A 7,031-nucleotide genomic window follows, 5' to 3' on the forward strand; every position below is an offset into this window, starting at 1 on the left:
CCTGGTCTGAATACACCCTAATATAAAGTTTCACTATTTGAATGGAATTACTAGAATAGAACCCTCTAAGCTACTGGAGTGATTATTTTTCAGTCAAATTTTTACTTTTATGACTTAAAATTAATTTAATCGTCTCTATTTATAATCATTTAAAATTATTGTTTAAAAAATCGATTTAGCTTTATTAGAGTAAATTTAATTGTGGCTGGAAGAGAAGCAAATATGTTAGCCATTCTAAATGATTTGTACTTGATCCATCACACCTGCACGATAAAACTCACGTCACACTACATGTAGGACACAGCAGATGCAGCCAAGTATGAAGATTATCATTGCAGATATGCCATGTGCACCCCGAATTTGTCAACCCAATTTAATATAGTTATTAATGCCTTTAGAAATATGTTTTTTTTGTTGTTGTTTTTTTGTGTATGTGTGGGTGGGGTTGAGTTTTGCACTAAAGCTTTTCTTCAGAATGGCTTTTTAWTTTTATTTTTAAGTATTTTTCAAACCAGTACTTTTACACTTCTGCTTGAGTAAAAGGCTTGAGCTGATACTTCAACAACACAGGTCTTTTAAACCCTGAAATCTGTTTTTGACCCCTCTGACAGTTTTTTTAGTTGCTCTCCATTTCAAACATGTTTAAAGTTTAACAGCAACAGAAGCAATATAAAGTGGGACAGACACAAAAATTACAGTTTAGCAGCTCCTTTGCATTAAACAGGCTGCAATTCTCCTGTCCACAAACRACCAACAAAACAGAGTTTTTCCCAAAATGTCCACTTCAGAAAGCATTTTTTWAACCATGAACTTCATGCGTGGATGAGAGCTGCACATACAGAAGAAATGTGGAGTAGTGTAGCTGGAGCCTGAAAGGGTTTGTCACTGAGATGCACTCATGTTGCACAATTCATCTGTGTTATAAAAGAAAAAAACATCAGAACCGAGTTAAATAGCAGTTTGGACTGAGATGTTTAAAAATGTTCTAGTTTTGTGTATAGGAACTCTATGAAACGTTCAAAACTGCAGAATTACTGCTGGTACTTTCTTTGATTTCCTGCTGGATCAAATCCTCAAATCCTGTGAGGTTCTGAATACACTGAAATGAAGCTGTCAGATTATAATCTCGTCTTTGGGGTGAACTTTAATACTTTTACTATGCATCATGAATCAGACATACGAGCCCCTCTGATGGACCTGTGTTTAGCTGTGTTGCTGTTATTGTYGAACTTTGTGCTACTCTTGAGACGAGGCAGTGGAACTCACTGTTGGTGGGATTTGCAATAAGCAGTCACCATTCCCATCCTCTGTCCACTAAACTACTAACTGTGAACTCTCTCACGTGCTGAAGCATAACCAAAACCAGACGAGTTGTAGAGAGGGAGGGAACTTTTCCAACTCCTGGGACCCTGGCTTCGTGGCCCCGATCATCTGTTTTCCCCTGACGAAACTGTTGACCTGCTGTAGACGTGTCTGTGGAAACAAGATGATCAAACTGTTCATTTGCRGATTTTATTTGACTCTTCTTTTAATTATTATTGGTCATATGACACTGGACTGTTTGTGAAGGCACTTGTTTGCAGTCCTGAGAGCACACATTCTGTTGGGCAGGACGGGGACTGGACGCACTGCTGWAGAGAAGCCAAGACCTGCAAGTTTGGGACTGAATGAAAGATGGAAGGTTTTAATTGAAGTGGAAATATCTGTGTTTTCTGAGCAGAAACGGTTAACGAGGCTATCCAAAGGAAAGCGGTGCAATAGAGACAAGAACTCAAATGGGTGCCTTAAGTTTTGTGTCCACGTTGCGGGAGCAGGAGCAACGTTCATCAGCTCTCAGCTGAAAGGGTTTGGACAGTGAACCGCTGACATCAAATGCAGCCAAAGGGGAGTTTTCTTTAAATCTGGACTGTTCGTCCTCCATTAGCTGAAAGCATTTAGAGGCTCCGTTTTGGAAGCGGAGCCGCACAGATCATCGGTGTGAAGTTTCCTCATCAAACTRCTCTGCCACTCAGCGTCCACCTTTGATTCTCCACTGCCATTTGTTCTACATTCCCCTCGCGCTTGGTGGTGTGTATGTGCTGTGTTTGCATTTAGTTTAAACTGAAAACATATCTGCATAAATAAATGTCTCAACTCTGAATCCGTGTCTTTGCTTCTTGAACAAGAATTGGATGAGTTCACTTTGAACAGGTGAGGAGGAGTAAAAAGGAAATTAGAAGGTTCATTTTTACATTTTTCTGTAAAGTGTTATTTTAAAGTGCATAAATGTCTTGTGAAATTAGATAWATGGAATAGGTGAAGTAAAACACAAAACAAAACAGCCTTATAGCACCATCCTGTGGTTAAAACCATCCCTGTAAATGTGTGCAGCAGATCAAGTTATTTTTGTGCGTTTGGTGCCACCTAGTGCTTCTCTGCACCCAAAGAAGCCAAAGATTTTTAAYATCATGTATTCAACCAGTATGCAGGAAGTAAACACAGAGAAATATTGCATTATGGCTACTGTAAAATGTTAACTTGAGTAAATGTTGGTCTCTGCTCTTATTTGGAAACAATCAAGGCTTCTTTTCTCATGCCCTTCCCTTTTTCTGGCACATAAACACAGTTTAGAAATAAGCAAACTAAAAGTGATGAATTATGTAGAATAAAAAAAAATCAAAGCACATTGTAGCAGAATGCAATGATGTGACATGATATATGGAATAAAAACACCAYGGTAGAAAGATAAGCCAAGTGCAACTGAGTGACTCAGAGTTCCYATTGTTGTTTTAATAAATGACCAAACAAATTTCCTTGGTTTTCATGAAGACTAATAAAGGACTACRGGGTAGATAAAAGCACCAACTCTTTAGAAGATGTATTTACAGCGTGTAAAACAAGTATTGAACACGTCACCATTTTTCTCAGTAAATATATTACTAGAGGTGCTAATGACATGAAATTTTCACCAGATGTCGGTAACAACCCAAGTGATCCAAACATACAAAGAAATCAAACCATAAATGTCCAGAAATGAAGTTATTTGTAATAATGTGGAATGGCACAGGGAAAAAGTATTGAACACACTTACTGGAATTTATCTAAAACTTTGTACAAAAGCCTTTGTTGTCAATGACAGCTTCAAGACGCCTCCTGTATGGAGAAACTAGTGGCATGCATTGCTCAGGTGTGATTTTGGCCCATTCTTCCACACAAACAGTCTTCAAATCTTGAAGGTTTCGTGGACCTCTTCTATGAACTCTGATCTTTAGTTCTTTCCATAGATTTTCTGTTGGATTCAGGTCAGGTGATTGGCTGGGCCATTCCAGCAGCTTTAGTTTCTTTCTCTGAAACCAACTGAGAGTTTCCTTGGCTTTGTGTTTGGGCTTAATGTCTTGCTGAAATGTCCAGCCACATTTCATCTTCATCATCCTGGTAGATGGAAGCAGATTTTTATCAAGAATGTCTCTGTACATTTTTCCACTCATCCTTCCTTCAATTATTTGAAGTTTGCCAGTACCATATGCTGAAAAACAGCCCCACACCATGATGTTCCCACCTCCAAACTTCACTGTTGGTATGGTGTTTTTGGGCTGATGTGCAGTGCCATTTGACCTCCAAACATGATGTGTATTCTGGCATCCAAACAGTTCAATGTTGGTCTCATCTGACCAGACTATATTCTCCCTGTATCACACAGGCTTGTTTAAATGTTGTGCAGCAAACTTTAAAGGAGCTTCAACATGCTGTTTCTTCAGCAGTGGAGTCTTGCGTGGTGAGTGTGCATACAGGCCATGGTGGTTCAGTGCATTACTTATTGTTTTCTTTGAAACAAAYGTACCTGCTAATTCCAGGTCTTTCTGAAGCTCTCCACAAGTGGTCCTTGGCTCTTGGACAACTCTTCTGATAATTCTTTTCACTCCTCTGTCAGAAATCTTGTGAGGAGCACCTGGTCGTGGTCGGTTTATGGTGAAATGATGTTCTTTCCACTTCTGAATTATGGCCCCAACAGTGCTCACTGGAACCTTCAGAAGTTTAGACATTCTTCTGTAACCGATGCCATCATTATGCTTTGCAACAATAAGGTTGTGAAGGTCTTGAGAGAGCTCTTTACTTTTACCCATCATCAGATGGTTCTTGTGTGATACCTGGCCATCATTTGGGACTGAACCAGCTGATATTAATTTGCACTGACAAGGGGCAGGCTTGCATTCTAATTACTGAGAGAGTTCAGCTGGTGTCTTGGCTTTCCATGCCTTTTTACACCTCCCTTTCTTCATGTGTTCAATACTTTTTCCCTGTGCCATTCCACATTATTACAAATAACTTCATTTCTGGACATTTATGGTTTGATTTCTTTGTATGTATGGATCACTTGKGTTGTTACCRACATCTGGTGAAAATTTCATGTCATTAGCACCTCTAGTAATATATTTACTGAGAAAAATGTTGACGTGTTCGATACTTATTTTACCCGTTGTATTTGTCAAAATGTAAATATTGCATAAAAAGTTAGCAAATTGCAGCTTCTGGCTGCTGTTTGATTTAGAATACCATCTTTTTTTATTGACAGTGTGATTTTATGGAAGCCGAGAGCGGCCATTTTCCRCTTATAATTATTTTCCATGGTTTGGAGCATTTTCTCGTGATAACTTGTTATGGTTTTCCTTGTGCATCATTCAGTAATCATGAAGATGTTGTGATCCCCTCAGCTGGTGACCAATAAAGTTTATTGCATCATCAAGTTAAAAATCATTGTCTAAATGCCAACTGATCTACARTCAGGTCAGACGTCTCCATAGATGATGAGGGCTGATAAAGTTATCTGTACAAGACAATAAATCACAGTTTCAGTCTGTGTAATGATACAAAAATGACACAATGAATAGGTTGCCTTCAGGTCCAGATCATTCATTCATTCATTCATTCATTCATTCATTCATTCATTCATTCATTCATTCATAGATGGATGGATGGATGGATGGATGGATGGATGGATGGATGGATGGATGGATGGATGGATGGATGGATAGATAGATAGATAGATAGATAGATAGATAGATAGATAGATAGATAGATGGATAGATAGATAGATAGATAGATAGATAGATAGATAGATAGATAGATAGATAGATAAGGGGACCAATCCATCTCCATGATTACTGAATGATACACAAGAGGAAATCCAACTGGAAATTAACTCAATATCCCAAGAAAATGCTCCTTGTTTTCTTGTGATGACGACATATTAACAACATCTTCATCACAAGAAAACCATGGAAAATAATTAAAGCAGAAAACGGTCGCTCTCGGCRTCCGTAATATCAGCTGTAGCTGCAGTGTTTGCTAAATTTGTAACTTGGTGTGTTGGTACTGTAGCTGAGAGCTAACTGAATGATAATAAATTTTAAGCTAACTGCTAATGCTAATTTTAGATAAAGCTATAATTCAGCCATTTTAGATTTACAAAGCTGAAGACTATWAGTAGCCAAGAACAAGTTTGACAWATTCTGAATGCTAAATTAAAATTCAAGATGGCCACCAGAGTTACCTGAAACTGGAATAACCCAGCCTTTTTATGACATGTTGGAGTTGCTTTGAAAATGTTTAGAAAGTGTGATGTTAGCACATTGTTTTACTGTAGTAGGTTTTTGCAGGTTAGAATGTAGGTTTCTGTAGAACCGCCAGTCATTGTATACTCTTGTGTCTCCCAGTCTCATTTCATCCTTTAGCTTAATAAAGCTGTGCACTAAATAATGCCACATAAATGTATCTCAAAGCCTCTGAATTCTGTTTTCAAAAATAAAAATACATTTCCAATACCTACATTTATTGTCTTTTTCCCCAGAAACATTAGAAAACCTTGTTGCCCACTGAGAATCCCCTTTTTGATGTGGCTTTGTGTCTGCATATGGAGCAGGTATATGATCTACAACGATAAAAATGTTTTGGTACACATTTATAGCTTTTCTCTTTTGCTTTGGTTCATTTCTCAAAATCATTGTTGACAGTTGTTGACAGTAAGTTATTTTTTAAAAATAATGTGTACAAATAAAACACTGTGGATTACCTTCAGAAGTACCTCCAGCTACTTGCTCAGAATCCTTTGTTCATCTCTCAAATCTAAATGTATGTCACAATGAACGTGTCAGGGTGCAGTCAGGGTGGGTGGAGCGGTAGAGTGCACCCTGTGGGCAATTCATGTTGGGACTTATGGGGTGTGGAGTGTCCATGGAGTGTWTGTTGGGGCTTGCTGGGGGGCTGGGGCTGTTTCGTCTTGGGGCTGCTCAGACAGGCTGGCTTGCTTGGATCCTGTGGGCTTTTCTGGCCATGTCTCTGGATGGGGTTGGGGGCTGGACCGGGATCGCTCGTGGGGAGGCCCGGCCCTCATCCAGATTGACAAGCATCTCTGCTGCTGCTGAGGTTTGACTCTTCTCCATCCCGGAGTGAAGGTGACTACCTCCTGGGTCYGGGTGCAGGCTGCCCCCAGTGGGGACACTCTGTACCCCCTGGACCTGAGGGTATAGAGCAGTGTTTCCCAAAGTTGGGGTCGGGACCCAAAGTGGGGTCCTGAAACATCAAGGTGGGGTGCTGAAAANTATTTGCACGTTGTTAGCTGTTTTGTATGTTTTGTTTTGTTTACTCTCTTTTGGCAGGTGTAGAGGCAGACTGCTTCTTTCTCTTCTCTACTACTATCTCCTTTCCCATTTAACCTCTTTCTTCAACTTTCTCTTTTATGTTTTCTTTTCCGTCTCTGTGTCCATTACATCGAAACAATCACAAAAGAATCTCTAATAAAGTAGAGCACCGTGAAGAAAGCCATAATGCTGCACTTGTGAAAGTAAAACTGTTGGGCCTCACCTTGGCACTCAGACATTCACATGCCTTGGCTGTCAGAGGGGCCGGTGGCACAGTAAGGCTCTCAGTGTGCCCCAGGGCACCTGTGGCTGCACTGTAGTTTATCACCATCAGTGTGTGAATGCAGAGGTGTCAAATAACTAAGTACAAATACTTTGTTAATTTACTTAAGTAGTAATTTTGGTTATTTATAC

Source organism: Austrofundulus limnaeus, unplaced genomic scaffold, assembly GCF_001266775.1.
Source record: "Austrofundulus limnaeus strain Quisiro unplaced genomic scaffold, Austrofundulus_limnaeus-1.0 Scaffold1052, whole genome shotgun sequence".
Taxonomy (NCBI): Eukaryota; Metazoa; Chordata; class Actinopteri; order Cyprinodontiformes; family Rivulidae; genus Austrofundulus; species Austrofundulus limnaeus.